Source organism: Macaca fascicularis, chromosome 13, assembly GCF_037993035.2.
Source record: "Macaca fascicularis isolate 582-1 chromosome 13, T2T-MFA8v1.1".
Taxonomy (NCBI): Eukaryota; Metazoa; Chordata; class Mammalia; order Primates; family Cercopithecidae; genus Macaca; species Macaca fascicularis.
Window position 1 is genome coordinate 20903841 of NC_088387.1, and position 18344 is coordinate 20922184.

General features: G+C 41.9%; 1 pseudogene; it reads left to right on the forward strand.

The window, feature by feature from the left end:
- The first annotated feature begins 5087 nt into the window (after positions 1-5087).
- Positions 5088-5636, forward strand: LOC102125460 (immunoglobulin kappa variable 1-6-like; annotated as a pseudogene).
- The last annotated feature ends 12708 nt before the right edge of the window (positions 5637-18344 follow it).

Genomic DNA, 18344 nt, shown 5'->3' on the forward strand with positions numbered 1-18344 from the left:
GCCCCCTCCTTCGGGCTGTCCTGCCTTTCCATATCAAACCAATGTACAGCTTACACATATTGATTGATTATCTTATGTCTCCCTAAAATGTGTAAAATCAAGCTGTAGCCCGACCACCTTGGGCACACGTTCTCAAGACCTTCTGAGGCTGTTTCACTTATATGTCTTTAACTTTGACCAAATAAATTTCTAAATTGATTGAGACTTTTCTCAGATACTTATTTGTTTATAGGTATCACTGTATACACTTAAGGAAGTGAAGAGATTTATGACCTTGAGAAAATGAGGAAGACAAGATGTGTGGGGAGAGAGAGAATGAGAGAGAGGGTTTGAGCTTGTGATGTGTGTATAGGACTAAAACTGAGACCTTGATCTATGATGGTGTAGTACTGAGTATCATCCCCAAATAGTGAGGTTTCATTCCAAGAAGCATATGTCTGTATCCGATTTGGGAAATGGGCTTTTGCAGGTATAAATTAAGGAACTTGAAACAGGTAGATGATGTTAGATTAATCAAGTGGGCCCTAAATGCGAACACAAGTGTCCTGAGAAAAAAAGAGGTAGAGAGACATTTACCATAGACTGAAGAGAAGAAGGCAATCTGAACACAGAGATAGACATGGCAATAATGTGTCCACATCCAAGGAGAGCTGGAGCCACCAGAAGCTGAAAGAGCTAAATCAGACTCCTTCCTAGAGCTTCTGAAGGAGCTAGAACCGATGTCTCCAAGATCTTAGCCCAGTGAAACTGATTCTGGACTCCTGGTCTCCAGAACTATGAGAGATTCCATTCCTGTTGTTTGAAGCTACCACATTTTTGAGAACTTGTTACAGTAGCCCAAGGACACTAACACAAATGGGGCTCTGGGAAAATCCAGACTACAGGTGCTGTGGTGGTTTTTCAATCTCCTTGCTTAACTTTCTGATATCAGACATAAATAGATTGGTGAAAAATTTTGTGATTGAAGAAATGCACATGAAACCTACAGTGTACAGACAGGCATCTCTTAGTTATAAGATGAATATTGATAATTTTAGTTGAAAATGACATGACTGGTAGTATCTCACATAACATTCTGAGTTACTCAAGGATGCATAAAAGGGGCATTAGATACTCTTCTCGTGTGTGTGTGTGTGTGTGTGTGTCTGTCTCTACATGTATGTTTACTTCATGGTGCATCAGCTGGTGGAACCCTCAGGACACCCTTTCATATCCTCAGTGCCCCATTTCACACATGAGGAAACTGTTCATGAGAGCACATGGCTGATTTGCATAAAAGTCACTTGGTCAGCAGTTGTTGAAGCTGAACTTGGAATCTAGGTCTGTCTGACCTTAACTATGTTCCTTCCACAGAGCCACATTCATTCCATGGAGGAACCCACCACCTATAATACCAGAGACTAGACAAAGCCAGAAGTGCAGGGCAGAGTTCTTAACACAAGCTCACTGCGACCTCTAGTCCCCATCACGCTGACACTAAGCTTGAACCCAGACCCTTCTACAGTTTTGTCTACCAAGCACAATTTGCTCAAAGCCTTTACAAACACCAAGAATGTTTCCTTCAGATATGGCAGCAGGGTCACATCTTGCATGGCCCTGACTACATTTTGTCTCCTCTGCCGTCCCCATCTCTCTGACTCAGTCCTCACTTCTCAGATTGGGTCCTGTACATCTAATTTGCCCTACGAATGTTAAAAAAGCAAACCCACAGCTCCCTCCTCTTCTCATGTGCTGTGAGAGATGACCTCCAGGCTCCCAGATACCAAGATTGTACAAGACCTAACCCACAAAATTACTCAAGACACTTTTTATGTAAGAAGAATTCTGGTGCTAGCTCTCCTCATAGAAAAATGTTTTCTGTCTCTTGCTGAAATTGACAGCAAAAGCAACAACACAGAACTATTTTGGAGAACAAAGGACAGTGATACACTAGGGAAGTAAAACACACCCCTTCCCCTTGCATTGGTTTCCTGTTGCTGCTGTAACAAATTACCACAGCCTTACAGGCTCCACATAACACAAGTGTATTATCTTACATTTCTGGAGGTCAGAAGTCTCAATGAAGTAAAATCAAGGAGTAATAGGACTCTATTCATTCTGGAGGCTTCAAGAAAGAGAATCCAATATCGAGCTTTCCATCTTTTTGATGTTCCCACATTCCTGGCTCCATGTCTCCTTCGTCCATCACTCCAGCAAGCCTCTCCATTGTCCCAGCTCCTCTCTGGGTGTGACCCTTCTCCCTCCTGATTATAAGGACCCCTGTGATTATGGTTTCACCCAGATAATTCAGGATACTCTCCTGACCTCAAAATTCTTAACCATGTCTGCCAAGTTATTTTTGACATATTCATAAGTAATGATCATAGATTCCAGATATTAGGACAATGATGTCTTTAGGAGGGGCGTATTATTCATTCCCCAAACAACTTTCATCATCCCCACGATGGTCTTCCCCTAAAGTAGAATAAAAATATCACGAGGCAGATTTATGAGGCAATAGACCTAGAAAAAACCTGAGACTCTAGGACTCTCTGATGTGGGGATGTCAAATTCTGAGGGATTCAGACTCTCTGCTCTATGTGTACTCCATGCTGTGTAGCCATTTGTGGAAGGTGTCTTTGATTTTGTGACCTAGAAAAAATGAATCTCTGCTAAAATCAAATCTAAGGAAGATTGGCAAAGGGAATTTAAAGATTTTAAAAATTTTTGGAATTTCCCTATGCATTAAAACATGAGAATTGACAATAATTCAAACCAACAATGCCTTCCAAAAATGAGGATTTTTCCAATGCATTAGGTTGGGTCCCCTCAGTGAGGATGCCAAAGATTCACATGCAGGCAGTATCTTTACAAAATGCAGGAAACAGGCAAGTGAGCAAGGGAAGGGAGGAGGGAAAGGGAAAGTGAAAGGTACCTCAGCAAAGAGTCACCTCTGAGGATGATGAGAGCTCAAGTCCACATAGAAACACAGGAAAAATATCTCTGTTCTTCCACCTGAGAGGTGAGGGAGCTGGGATATGTGTATACCTCCCTTGTCATCACTGATAGATAGCCATCCTAGGGGATATTAATTCCAGGCCGTGAGGTCTGCCTCATTTGCAGCCTGAGCTGCCTTCCCCAGGTTCAGATGAAGCAGTGAAGGGGAGAAAGGGCCATAGAGAGTCAGCTGAAGTATAATGACTAGAATCCCCAACGGGTAGTAACAATGACTGCTAAAATTATGCAGAAAGAAAAAAGTGTATTTGAATCCAGGGATGTATCTCTCCGAATCTGGATATCTGGATCCTGGCAACCTGTTTGGTAGCCATTTCCCAGAAATTCAGTCCCCTGGAAAAGCAGCAGGAGGTTTGTGCACAGGCTGCACTACCTTGGTCTGGCCACTGGTAGTCGTGCATGAGAACTTCTCCCTGGAGTATTTCTCAGTCCACTGATACTGATGTAATTGACTCCACTTCCCCTGCTGTTGAGCCAGGTCGACATGCCCTGGGCAAAGGCAGCAGTGTGAGTTATTGAGGTTCAAATCAGTGCTTAAGATATATTTGGATGCAAAATACTTTTTCATCCACATGGGCAGTGTCTTGGCAGAAGATGGAAACTCTCTCTAAATGGATGTGAGACAGGGAGGTTGACATCTGGGTCAGGATGATGCCCTGGTGCACAGCAAGAACATGCGTTGGGCAGCAGCCACCCTCACTAAGGAGAGAGGTTCACTGACCTGGCCTTTCCCCAGGGCCTCCTCCTCACCTGCTCTCCAGAAAGCCAGGTTTTTGGGCAGATGCTCCTGAGACCCCAGGAACAGGCTGGTGGGGAGCGCAGCTCAGAGCATTACTCGGGGGATGTGGCCTTTGTCATCCTACTTTGAAACAATTGATTATTTGAGCCAAGGTTCAGAGAAGGCTTCAAGTTGATCCTAATCCAGGCTCCTGTAGTAGCGAGTGAAACAGAGATTTTAGTTGAAATAATCAGATCTGGTATTACTAGTCAGCTCTCCATGCTACAGAGCCATAAGAAATTATACCAAAGTCAGGAAAGCGGATAGAATATGGGGATCATCACGCCAAGAATAAGGTGCGACCCATTTAGCCCCTGGGCCTTAAAGAGACCCATAGCTGTGGATAACGGCAGATCTATGCATGACACAGTTATCATCTTTGTGCATCTTCAGCGAATTGTTTTTCCTTGTACTGCTAAGAACAATATCTTAAGTTTATTAGTAAATTCTATTGAATTTATTAAAGATGCTTCTGATAAATTCTTTTTATATTCATTTCAAAAAAGAAGCAACGTCACACTGACAGAGACATTGTTAGTATCGCACTAAATACTTTCACACTCATTACATTCCTTTGAGAGTAACTGAAAGTTCTGACAGCCCCACGTTCTACAACTTTATTATGAATTTTCTGCCAAAAGTAACGCTTTCCTATACACTCCTAATACAAATATAAAATATATTATTTAGCCGGGCGCGGTGGCTCAAGCCTGTAATCCCAGCACTTTGGGAGGCTGAAACAGGTGGATCACAAGGTCAGGAGATCGAGACCATCCTGGCTAACACGGTGAAACCCCGTCTCTACTAAAAAAATACAAAAAGCTAGCCGGGCGAGGTGGCGGGTGCCTGTAGTCCCAGCTACTGGGGAGGCTGAGGCAGGAGAATGGCGTGAACCTGGGAGGCGGAGCTTGCAGTGAGCTGAGATCCGGCCACTGCACTCCAGCCCGGGTGACAGAGCGAGACTCCGTCTCAAAAAAAAAAAAAAAAAAAAATATATATATATATATACACATATATATATATATATATATAAAATTTAATCTAGTCTTATGTTCTTTTAAAATTTTGAAAATTCACTCCAAAAATATGTTCTGTAACTGTATGGCCCAAAGGAGAAATGTATTCTCTCAAGGTAAATCTGCACTGCCCTGGTCTGACCTGGGACTCTGGGGACACTGCCCCTGTGCTGAGTTACTGAGATGAGCCAGCCCTGCAGCTGTGCTCAGCCTGCCCCATCCCTTGTGGATTTGCATGTTCCCAGAGCACAACCCTCTGCCCTGAAGACTTTTTTATAGGCTGGTCACACCCTGTGCAGGAGTCAGTCTCAGTCAGGACACGGCATGGACATGAGGGTCCCCGCTCAGCTCCTGGGGCTCCTGCTGCTGTGGCTCCCGGGTAAGGAAGCAGAACAGCAGGAATTTACTCAGTCAGTGTGCTCAGTACTGTCTGGAACTTCAGGGAGGTCCTCTGATAACACGATTAATTGTAAGAATATTTGTTTTTATGTTTCCAACCTCAGGTGCCAGATGTGACATCCAGATGACCCAGTCTCCATCCTCCCTGTCTGCATCTGTAGGAGACACAGTCACCATCACTTGCCAGGCGAGTCAAGGCATTGGCAATAATTTAAATTGGTATCAGCAGAAACCAGGGAAAGCCCCTAAGCTGCTGATCTATGCTGCATCCAGTTTGCAAAGTGGGATTCCCTCTCGGTTCAGCGGCAGTGGATCTGGGACGGATTACACTCACAATCAGCAGCCTGCAGCCTGAAGATTTTGCCACTTATTACTGTCAACAGGATTACAGTTACGCTCCCACAGTGTTACAAGTCATAACATAAATCCCCAAGGAAGCAGATGTGTGAGGCTGGGCTGCCCCAGGGCTCCTTCTAGTGCCTCTATCTGCTGAGGAAAGTTCTCAAACTCAGTCAGGTTTTGAAAGTTATTGGGAGATTTTCTTAGAGGGGGCCAGGGAGGTTCCCCTGAACCCTAAGCCTCTTTTGCCCTCATCCCTGGGAGAAAAAGACATCACAATGCCTGTCCTGAATGAATAAAGAGGAGAGACAAGTCCACTTGAGGAGTTTGTGTTGTGGGATAAGTGGAATTTGTACAGCAAAAGAGAAGTTATTCTCAGTATTTAAAGGAGAAATTGTTCAAGTTCAATAAATTAGAGTCTAAATCACAGTCTTTCCGAAGCCTACCGTATGTTATTCATGAAGAACGTACTAGAGACAGGGGATTCTCAGGTCCTCCTCCAGAAGCCGGAGTGCACCTGCCCGGGGTGGTATGTGCTGAGTACCGTGTGACGATCCTCAGACCTGTCTGAGAAGCCCAGGGCGGGGGTGCTGATGCTCTCAGCTGCCTGCAGTACGTCTCCAGGTGATTCTCCAGTTCACACCTAACTGCATGTGTTTTACTTCAGGTGTCAGTTTACATGAATCCACCACTCTGACTTCCCAATCTCATGACAGTAATAAGTTGTAACTTATTGCAATCTCATTGAACAACTCTGAAGAAACCATAGAGAGAAAAGGAGTTTTGGAAAACATGCTCCCAGAAGTGATAGTAATGATGGGGAATTGAGAGCTGACAGAGAAGTGAGGTGACTCCACGAGGCTCAACATTTTGCCAGTTACGAATTGTCACAAAATACATTTGAATGTGCTTTCAAGAATTACCAGTTTGGGGTCATAGCTGGAAAACTTTATTAAGTCACAGATAAAATAGGAAAATCAGGAAATTGTATGAAATATACAATAAGGCTGTGTGTGATGGCTCAGGCCTGTAATCCTGTGATAATTAATACTGATTGTCAACTTGATTAGATTGAAGGATGTAGGCATTCCTCCTGGGTGTGTCTGTGAGGGTGCTGCCAAAGGAGATTAACATTTGCGTCAGTAGGCTGGGGAAGGCAGACGTCCCACTTAATCTATGGGCACCATCTAATCAGCTGCCAGTGAATATAAAGCAGGCAGAAAAAAGGTGAAAAAGTGAGTCTGGCCCAGCCTCCCAGCTTACATCTCTTTCCCCTGCTGGATGCTTCCTGCCCTCAAACACTGGATTCCAAGTTCTTCAGTTTTGAGACGCGAGCTGGATCTCCTTGCTCCTCACTCCTGATGCCTGAAGACAGCCTAGAGTGGGACCTTGTGATCCTATAAATTAATATGTAATAAACTCATCTATATATATGTCTGTGACCACTGCTGAGTGCCCAATTTGCCAGCAGCAGCAGAGACCAACAGTGAACACTTTGTATGGCACCGTTCCCTGGGGTGATTGACCAGCTACCTGGTGGCAGATTGATTATATTGGACCTCTTCCATCATGGAAATGAGAGAGGTTTGTCCTCACTGGAATAGGTACTTACTCTGGATATGGATTTTCCTACCTACACGCAAGGCTTCGACCAAGACTATGATTTATAGACTCAAGGAATGCCTTATCCACCATCATGGTATTCCACACAGCTTTATCTCTGACCAAGCACTCACTTTACAGGTAAAGAAGTGGGGCAGTGGATTCATGCTCATGGAACTCACTGGTCTTACCATATTCCCCATCATCCTGAAGCCGCTGGTTTGACAGAATGGTGGAACGGCATTTTGAGGTCACAATTACGTCAACTAGGTTACAATACTTTGCAGGGCTGGAGCAAGGTACTCCAGAAGGCCATGAATGCTCTGAATCAGCACCCAATGTATGGTACTGTTTCTCCCATAGCCAGGATTCACAGATCCAGGATTCAAGGGGTGGAAGTGAAAGTGAAACCATTCACTATCATCCCTAGTGATCCACTAGCAAAATGTTTGCTTTCTGTTCCGGTGACATTATGTTCTGCTGGGCTAGACATCTTAGTTCTAGAGGGAAGAACGCTGCCACCAGGAGACACCATAACAATTCCATTAAACCGGAAGTTAAGTTGGCCACCTGGACACTTTGGGCTCCTTCTATCTTTAAGTCAACAGGCTAAGAATGGAGTTACAGTGTTGGCTGCGGGGATTGACGCAGACTATCAAGATGAACTCAGTCCACTACTCCACAATGGAAGTGACAAAGAGTATGTGTGGAATACAGGATATCCATTAGGGCATCTCTTGGTATTATCATGCACTCTGATTAAGGTCAATGGGAAACTATACCCAATCCAAGTGAGACTACAAATAGTCAAGATCCTGTCCAGGCCATGACCTGCTGAGGTGCTTGCTGAAGGCAAAGGGAATACAGAATGAATAGTGGAAGAAGGTAGTCATCAATACCAGCTACGACCACGTGACCAGCTGCAGCAAGGAAGACTGGAACTATCATGAGTATTTCCTTCTTCTTTTGTTAAAAACATGTTTGTGCATGTATACACTTGTACTCAGAAATTATCTTCATTTCATTTCCATTTCTTTATCAGGTGACATAAGATTTATTGACCTCATATGAGCATTTAAGTATTGTTCACTTTATATAATAGTTTTTGGGTTGGGGATTAGTGTATTTCAAGTTGTAAGAAGGACAGTTATATTATGTTAGGGGTAACTATGACCTTACTATTGTCTGTATTTTAAGATTATGTTTGATCTCAGGAGATGTGTATGGGTTCCAGTTGACAAGGGGTGGGCTTGTGAAGGTTAATACTGAGTGTCAATTTGATTGGATTGAAGGGTGTAAAGTGTTGATCCTGGGTGTATCTGTGAGGGTGTTGCCAAAGGAGATTAACATTTGAGTCAGTGGTCTGGGAAAAGCAGACCCACCATTAATCTGTGTGAGCACAATGCAATCAGCTGCCAACACAGCTAGACTATAAGCAGGCAGAAAAATGTGAAAAGAGATGGGCCTACCCTCCCAGCCTACATCTTTCTCCAGTGCTGGATGCTTCCTACTCTTTTTTTTTTGTTTGTTTTTGTTTTTTTTTTTTTTGAGACGGAGTCTTGCTCTGTCGCCCAGGCTGGGGTGCAGTGGCTGGATCTCAGCTCACTGCAAGCTCCACCTCCCGGGTTTACGCCATTCTCCTGCCTCAGCCTCCTGAGTAGCTGGGACTACAGGTGCCCGCCACCTCGCCCGGCTAGTTTTTTGTATTTTTTAGTAGAGATGGGGTTTCACCGTGTTAGCCAGGATGGTCTCGATCTCCTGACCTCGTGATCCACCCGTCTCGGCTTCCTACTCTTGAACATGGACTCCTAGTTCTTCAGTTTTGGAACTCTGGCTGGCTCGTTTTTCTCCTCAGCCAGCAGATGGCCTATTGTGAGACCTGGTGATTGAGTGAGTTACTACTTAATAAACTTCCTATATTAACCAGTGACATCTAGAGGCACAGCGCAGAACTAACAGGATATATATATATATACACATACACACACATATTTATACACACACACACACATACATACACATACACAGACACACACACACACACACACACACACACACATATATATATATATATATACATATATATATATGTAGGGGAGTCTATTAACTTAAAGGATCAGAAGTTCCACAACGGGCTGTCTGCAAACCGATGAGAAAGAAGCGACAGTCCAAGTCCCAAAGTGAGGAACATGAAGTCCAATGTTTGAGGGCAGGAAGCATCCAGCATGGGGGAAAGATGTGGGCTGAGAGGCTAGGGCAGTCTCTCCTTTTCACATTTTTCTGCCTGCTTTATATTTGCTGGCAGCTGATTAGATTGTGCCCACCAGATTATGGGTGGGGTTTGCCTTCCTCAGCCCACAGACTCAACAAATGTTAATCTCTTTTGGCAACACCCTCACAGAAACACCCAGGATCTATACTGTGTATCCCTCAATCCTATCAAGTTTACACTCGCAATTAACCATCACACTCCCCTTCATATATATGTATATAGTCCTTTAATTCTGTCACTCTAGAGAACCCTGACTAATACATCTACACTTCTGATGACCTGTTTCTTTTATTTTGGGTCATTTGTTTCCCCTGGGTTGCCTACACTCTCTTCTTCCCACTCCCCTATGAAGGATATATAAGCCTCTGGACCTCACTGGGTGAGGGCATGTTCCTGTCTTGCACTATCAATGACACTTTCCCTTTACTCTTTAGCAATGAGGGAATGTCATCCTTACCCAGATGCCAGCCACCTGTCTCACATCCAGGACAGAGAGTCTCCATCTCCTATCCACCAAATACCCATGCATGTGGACACTGTGGCACACCCTGTGATCCCAGCTACTCCATAGGCTGAGGTGGGAGAATCACTTGTGCTTGAGAATTCAAGGTTGCCATGAGCCATGATCACACCACTATACTTCATGCTGGGTAACCGAGTGAGACCCTGTGATTTTTCCCCTGCTTTTACAGAATTTTTTTTTTGTTGCCTCTTTCTTCTATTAGTTTGTGTTTTGTCTATTCATTTTCTGCAAACCTTTAGAGGGCAAATAGGAAGTTTCCATTTTTCCCTCTAAATGAGTAAGTTCCTCAAAATTCAGGCCCCTCAATAGGCAACAGGAGGGTGTGTGCAGGGGATCCGCCACAGTGATTTGACCACTCCTAGTCAAGCATCAGTAATACTCCCCAGAACCCCCGGCTGAAGCCCACTGATGCTGATGTAGTTCAATCCACTTCCTCTGTGACTGCACCAGGCTGAGATGCCTTGGCCCCTGTTAAAGGTGTGAGATACAATGGGTGCATATTGTATTCAGTTTTATTCAAATCCAAGTGCTTTCCTACTTTTTCAAATTCCTTGTTTTTCTATTTAACACTCATTGCTCACTCCATAAGACAGTAAAGATGGCATTCTCCACTAGTCAACCTCAGAGGGAGCTGGCTGAGGACAATTAGTAACAACTTGGTTGTGAATGTCAAACAGATTTTCTAATTTCATGTCAGATGCAAGGTCATTATACTAAATTTTTTAGAACAATAGCCTCTCACTGATAGAAAAACAGAGTTTTTGAAATTCCAAAAGTTGGTTTTAATAATAAAATGCAAATCCTGAAAGATGTAGTATATTAAAGATGTAGTATTTTCCATGAATCACCAGGAAAATAAAGGATGATATAAACTTTCTATTCCCCATAGTGCGGAATTCAAGATTTGGCAGACTGCAGGAATGGGAGCATGAGGGGAATACAGGAGAGGTCAGCTATTTTTCAATTAAACTGCCTTGGCTTATGGTGGGTGGGGATGTGGATGGTGGTGGGCTTGGCAGTTGATGTGGACCCACAATGGAGCCAAATATGATACTTGGAAAGAACCACAGAGTTGAAGGCACTGCTTCTGGCTTGCTGGGTGAAACCTGTGTCACTGGGAGTCTCACAGGAAAGTAATGCCGTGAATAGAGCTTTAGGTCTGTAATCACCAAAGATTTAGTGAAGTCCCTGTGCAAGGAGACCTGAGGTCACGTCACTCGGTCCTAAGCCAAATCACGGCAACCAAGCAGAGCTTCTGAAACTCATTCTGCCCCTAGAGGAGGTTTAGCAGAGACCACTGGTTGGTTCTGGAGATGTCACAAATCCTGACATGCTGAGCAGAAGGCCAGGCAGGGTCTACACCTGCAGGGAGTCAATGGGTATGGAGGTTGATGTTCATGATTCAGACATGTGTTCAGGATGCTCTGTTCAACCTTGTGGATTCAGAAGAACATGCTGAGTCTGTGGGAGTTTTATGTTCTTCTAGCCATCTCCTCCAGCCTGCCTGATGAGTCAGATCTCAGCAAATGTCCATGGAGGACACAGGCCATGTATAGAGGCTGCCCTGTGCAACCCTTGGGGGTCAACCTGATTCTCCATTCTCAGGAGAGTTCCTCTGCTTGTGCCAAGACAGAGCTTGGGTCCACATGCAATCTTGGCAGATATGGCAGGAGGGCAAAGAGTCAGGTCAGCGTCGACCAAACTAGAAGGGGTGCTTTTCACTTTGGATTTTTAGGTCACTTAGTTCTCATTTCTTCTACTGTTCTCTGATGTTATTAATATAAACTTTTGCATTGTTTTATCTCCAGGTTCTTGCAGTGGTTCTTTTAGCCTTTCAACCCCTACATCATTGCCCCGGAATAGGAAAATTCCTTTTGAAACTTACTAGTCACTTAGAAATGACAGTTTGGGTATGAAATTGTCAGAAAAATAAAAGGTATTGAAATAAGTAAATGTATAATTTTTACACAATATGGTCAATATCTGAAAATATGTCTGACTCCAATATTCTTATAGTAATGGGATGGAAAAAGTATGTTTTATGTGGTGTCACTTAAAATAATTCTTCAAAAATATTTATGAACATGATAGACAAATCAGTTCCATTTCAGGAGGTGATATAATCAACATGTAGAATTATTTGTACCCAAAGGACAAAATAGCTTTTTTTCTGTTTAAAATAATCAACCCCATGAGAAATGATTGTCTATTCTAGGATGATCCACACCATGGTAAATGAAGTTAAAACTGTATTACCCAGGAGAAATATCAAAAACAAATAAATAATGAAAGCATGGTATATAAGAAAGAAACTGTCACACATATAAAGATAGACAAGTCTTCAGAGGACTTCTCCACACATATTCCTGAGTGATAACACACATCCAACCAAAAATACACTGATTTCACTTCCACAATCAGTAGTGTGGATCTAAAGATAGTACAATTAAAATTATATTCTTAACCCAAAAGTCCAAAAACAAAGAATAGATAGTTTACAGAAAATAGTTTGTAAAGCACAGAATGACAGGTCTACAGAAGGTATTCACAAGTGAGAAAACACATCCAACCAAAATTCTCGGGATTTCACCATCACAAATACCATTTTGGAGCCTGGAGATGCTGCACAGCCTCCTGTGAGCAGGAAACTCACCAGGACCCTGCACAGTGTGATGGCCCCAAACATAAACCTCAAAGGAAGTTCAGCCTCTCAGTGTGGCAGGAGCAGCTGTGGTGCCAAGGGATGTGTCTCCAGCAGTTGGAGTAAGGTGGGCTCAGGGAGATGACTGGAAAGCCTTTGAGGAAGGAAGACGCCATGAGGCCTTAGTCACAGGCACAGGCTCCTCTTCTATGTGAACAGGGCCAGGGGCCTCCAGGACACCTTCCAAAGCCTCCTCCTTCCTCCACACATAGGACGCTGAAGCCCCACTGATCTTCCAGGGTTGGCTGCCTCATCATCCCGGGATCAGCCCCTAAAGTTCCCTGCTATTCTCACGGCTGTAGGGATGCTCAGTCATGTCACTGTAGGAGGACCCTAGTGTGTCCTGTCCTTGCCTGCTGCCACTGATGAGCTTCACGGCATTTTCCCATGCCTTTCCCAAGTGACCCCACTTTCACCAACTATCAGGAGGAGGGACAGTGGCCCGCACTCCATAATGTTCGGCTTATGAGTAAGTCAGGGCTCCGGGTAGTCTCATGTTTGCACAGCTTACCACATAGGAATGATAGAAATATCACATAGGAATCCTATTTTGACATTCCCTGTCTCCTCATTCTCTCTGAAGAGTTACTCACTCTACCCATCCACTCTAAGACTTTATTCTTGTGCAGCTGCTCATAGTGTTTACATTTGGAGACTGATATGATTCTATTGGTGGAATACTAGATGTGTGCTTGTCACATCCTCACATTTTTAAGAATAAAAGACCCTTCTTTTGAGTAGCATTTGTTCTTTTCTTCTTAGTTTGCCAGGATTACATTTCCGGTGATTGATGTGAAAACTTCTTTGCTAAAATGCATTCATATTGCTATAAATTAACTGCATTTTTTTGAATCTCATAAATTTGGATATGCGATGTCTACTTTCAGATCAAAGTACTTTGTAATTTCCATTTTTGTTGTTTCTTTGCCCCAAACTACATTTAATGGTACTTTACTTGTTTTCCAAATATTTAGATTCTTTTTGGCAAAATTTTAAAAATTAAATTTAGAATTTCAGTGGGTTTATTTGTACGAGTGGTTTTTGATAACAGTGATGAATTGTGTAGTAGTGAACTCTGGGCTTTTGTTACCCATCATCCGAATAGTGTACCTTGTGCCCAATGAGTAGTTTTTCATTCCTCCTTCTTCTCCCACCAACCCCCTTCTGATAACTTTCTCTTTCTGATTTGTAATACAATCTTCTCAGTTATGAATAATTTATTTTTTATGATTTAATCAGCTTGATTTTATTGAAATATCCTGTTGCCTAAAATGTAATGTATCATTAGCCAATGTTTCCAAAGACCATGGAATCTGCTGTAGTTTGGTGGAGTGTTCTCTAAGTACCAGTCTTGTCCAGATGGTTGATAGCGTTGTTCAAGTCGTCTGTATCTGCACTGGCCCAAGGGGCTGGGCTGTTTGCACTGCAACCTGGACCTGCTGCAGAGCCCTTTTCTACCCTGAGTCCCAATCAAGACTGGCACAATTTCATGTCTCCTGGTGGGCCAAACCTGTATTCCGAGGCGTAGAATATGTAGCCTCCAGAAACCAAAAAAGTTATATTTGTGGCTTCCTTCTTTGAAAGACAAAAACACCCATAAAAAACACTGGAACAAAATTAATATTCCTGTAATTCTGAACTCTGATTCACTCTGTCTTTATGTTACATGCATTACAATGGCCTTATTAATGGAGACACCATGTAGTGGCATTTGATGGCAGCTGAAGAGACGAATGCCCAGGTTCAAGGTGCAGGGCAATACCTGCCAGGGGAAATCAGCCTCCCAACCACAGCCACGATAGGACTAGGCAGCCACAAAGAGATCCCAAGTCATTTTCTGATCATTTACCTGGTCATGGTGCAGTATCTGGACTTGCTCTCTCATGAGGAGGGTCTAAAATTTAAAGTTGTGATGTCCTTGATTCTATTGCACCAACCTTCATCTGGTCTTTCTGTCAACCACTCACAAGGGCACTCAAGTCAAATTCTCTGAAGATGTGATTGTCTTCTTACAAATCCTAGAGAAAAAAGGTTGATTTTAGATTTGCCAAGCAAATTAAATGTTTTAATGCCATTAATATGGTCATTTAAATGGTATCCTTCTCTTAGTCTCTCTGCGAATATTAACTTGGGGCAAATTTCCTGATAGGTTTCTCTTTGTTTTCATTTTCCTCTACAATTTCTGAGTAAGATGACCTACTCTGAGAAAATCTACGAAGTTAGTTTTAACCCAAAACAAAATCATTATTTTGAAATTTAATACCATCACAAGCCAGAGACAAAAGATACTGCTCTTGCTTTATGGCTTACTTAGGATTGTTTTTGACTTGTAAGTATTTGCTTCAATCGTCCATAAAATGAACAGATTTCTTCCTTTTATTTTGTCTTATACGAATAATTGTTGTATAAACAGTTTTCCTAGGATAACGGATTTGTATACCTTCTTATTTTCAGTTTTAATTTTCACCTAGGCCTGCTAGGATTCCAGAATAGCAAAGAAACCATTATCTAGGTTGAGGATGTTTCCAATTTACTAGAGTAAGACTATTAAATATAAGTGAGATCCAGCTAAATCAGTGTTGGGCAAGAGATTATGCCTCTAGTCCTTTGTTAAATGTGACAGTTTTTTTCCTGACGGCTACTGGGAGGTCAGAATTTATTTCTTTTTATTACTGATAGTCCATTTGTTTTTTTGCTAGTAGATATTTTAGAAGAGTTAATCTCTATAAGTATTCCAACGTAAGGGCAATTGGCTCCTCATAGAGCACTTACACTTGGGTGATCCTTAGCTCCTGCCCAAGAATGACCAAATAATAATAAAGTTCACTATCGTGATGTGAAGCTGCTGCTTCCAGAAGGGTAGAGTCAATATTTCCAGGTGTCAGTGCAGAGACTATTGTTATTATTAATTATTATTATTATTATGAGACAAGAAATGAGCACTAAAACTTTATTCAGCTCTTGTCTGTTTATTTTTCTGTACATTTAATTTTTGCTAACAGGAGGAGAAAAGAAGCAGTTAAAAAAGAAATTCAACTGACTTTAGAACTCAGTTTTATTAATTTGAACCCCAATTTCCTCTAGACCCTTAAACATTATTAATTACAATTTATATAAATATTTGCTTGATTCTTAAAATTGTTTAACATGAAAAAGCTATGAGTGTGAGAACTTGCAAATTCTACTTTCATTTTTTTCTACAGGTAAACTATCTTATCTAAGTTAAAAGTAAATAAGTTATTCCACATTATTTTCTTGTTATATTCATTGAAATTCTTCTATCAACTGAAGCTTCTACAACAGTTTAAATGGCTAGAATCCCCAATTCAGTCTCTAGAAACTTCGTGGGATCTTCATTTCCCATCTCTCAAGTCAACCAGATTTTACTATAAGGCCTCAAGGTTAACTTCACATTCAAAGAGTAGAAAAATTTTACTAATTCTCAGGCAATCTATGGTTTTATGGAGTTTTACTTTTGAGGACAGAGACCCCTTTCTTCAAGGGTGAATTCAAAGGGAACCTAAGAGACACAGAAAGCTCAGGAAGAAAACGGATTCATGCCTTCACTTTGGGCAGTTGGTGGGTGTGGTGGATTCTGCGGAGATATTAACAAGCACAGAGGAGAAGCCCACCACTTAATCCCACAGCTGTGCGGATAGTTTCATAGGATTTCTGGGAACCTTTTCCAAGGAAAAGTAAAGACCAAAATGGAAATATGTGGAAACAGGTTCAGATGAGACAGATCTAGAACAGGGTCTGAAGATTCAGAAAAGTACGATGTGGAAACAACGCTGTTTCTTTCAATGTTTGGAGAGAGAGATTCTCAGAAGCAGAAGATACACATTCATGGAAACTACATTCCCTGTGCTCTCTCTCTGTGTTCCAGAATATTTATCCATGAACCTATGCTCCAGTGAGGGACAATTTCAGTTACTGAGATAATGCAGACAGATTCAATCCCAGGTGCCTGAGAGCCAGGAGTCCGTTCTCAGGATCTGCAGCTTCACAGATGGAAGCTCCATTTGTGGGTGACTTGGTCTTAATTCTCGTCCAAGAACATACTTTCACCTTTAATTGAAAAGAAGGTTCATTGATGCTCAGGTAGGGAACAGGCCTCTGTGTGTCTCAGCCTTATCCACAGCAGTGAGGGTTTGCACTATTTGGACTAATACAGTCTGTAGAACAAAGTCTACACGATGTGCAACAGTGTTCTATAAATGAAAATGCTATGTTGTTTATTTCAAAACTGTAGGCTTACTTCTCAATGGCCTGTGCCAAACTCAACTTTTAAAATATAATTGTTTTAAAAACAACCCAAATAAGAATAGTTTTAACCTTTTAGGAAATACTTACTCTACATATGAAAGCCTCACCCACATCTAGCAGTAGGTAAGATAAAGCCCAGTTTATGAAAACCTTACACTTAATACTGACCTCTGTAGCTCTCTGATGCAGAAACTCCTCACTGTGCTACTGTGTGGCATCCCCTAGATGCATATCCCTTCTCCAGTGTCCCGTCCATTTTGAGAAAACAAACTTGGCACCTTAATATCTGGACCACCTCCTGCTGTGAGGGACTGTTCAAGCTTCACCCAATAGAGGTCACATGTGCTACTGCCGTCTGTAGTCATCTCTTTTTCCTTGGTCAGCCCACAAATCCCTCAGCCCCCTACAAACAGGATCACAGTGTCTACCCCATAAACACTGACTCCCGGTAATGAACACAAACAATTCCACTTCCAAGACTCTCTTCCCAAGTCATATGAGTAATACAGTTGCTTTCAATTTTATGGATCCCAAACTGACTGCATCAGGAAAGGGAGACACTCCACCCTGCCTGTGGAAGTCCTCCTTCATTTAGGTGACCATGGTTTGGATGAGAGACACACAGAGTCCTGCTCCTACCCTGGTTCAAATGTAGGCTGCTCTTCCATCTTGTCTGTGTCCACTCAGGATGGACCAGTTTTGTCTGCTGTTCTGAAAGCCCTGGCATGATGTGTCAACAGACAAGAGAGGGAGGTTTCTGATTAGAATTAGTAATAGTGTTCTTTAAGCCTACCGGTGAAATCAGGTAATTTCAAAGCCTTTTTCTGACTAAAAAAGGATTTGTACAATATTTTACATTTTCTGGATATGTAAGGCAACAAATCATGAAATTTTTGTTAAAAATCCCAGGGGTAGCCTTTTTTAATGATTCATTCATTCTCATAGAAAATAACAATGCTTTCCTAAATTCAAGCAATCTAGATACTTTGTGAAAATAACATTTTCAAGAATTGACTTATAGTAAAAGAAAACAGGACAAATTTTTTACTGTTATTCACTTTGCTGCAATTCAAATTTTCGTATTAGACAACAGATAAAACTGATTATTCATTTAATGCTCTTTCAGAACAATTATTTAAAACTAACAATAAAATGGACCATTTTGTTCTATTTTAGTTAAGCTGTTTATATTTTACGTCTCCTTATTCTATTTCTTCACCTTCTGATGTTTCTGACTTTTTTCACTATCATGATGAAAAGTCTGACCTTTGCAACACCAAGAAGCAGATCAGAATTTGTTGACATTATAAAAAAAAAGTTGAGTGCACAAAATTTGCAAAATATAGTTAACAGGAAAGAGTAAATACAATTTTAACAGTGAAATATGAGACTTTTATTTCAATCCTACCTTATTGCTACTGTTTGATATGGTCAACTCATAATATTGCCACAGA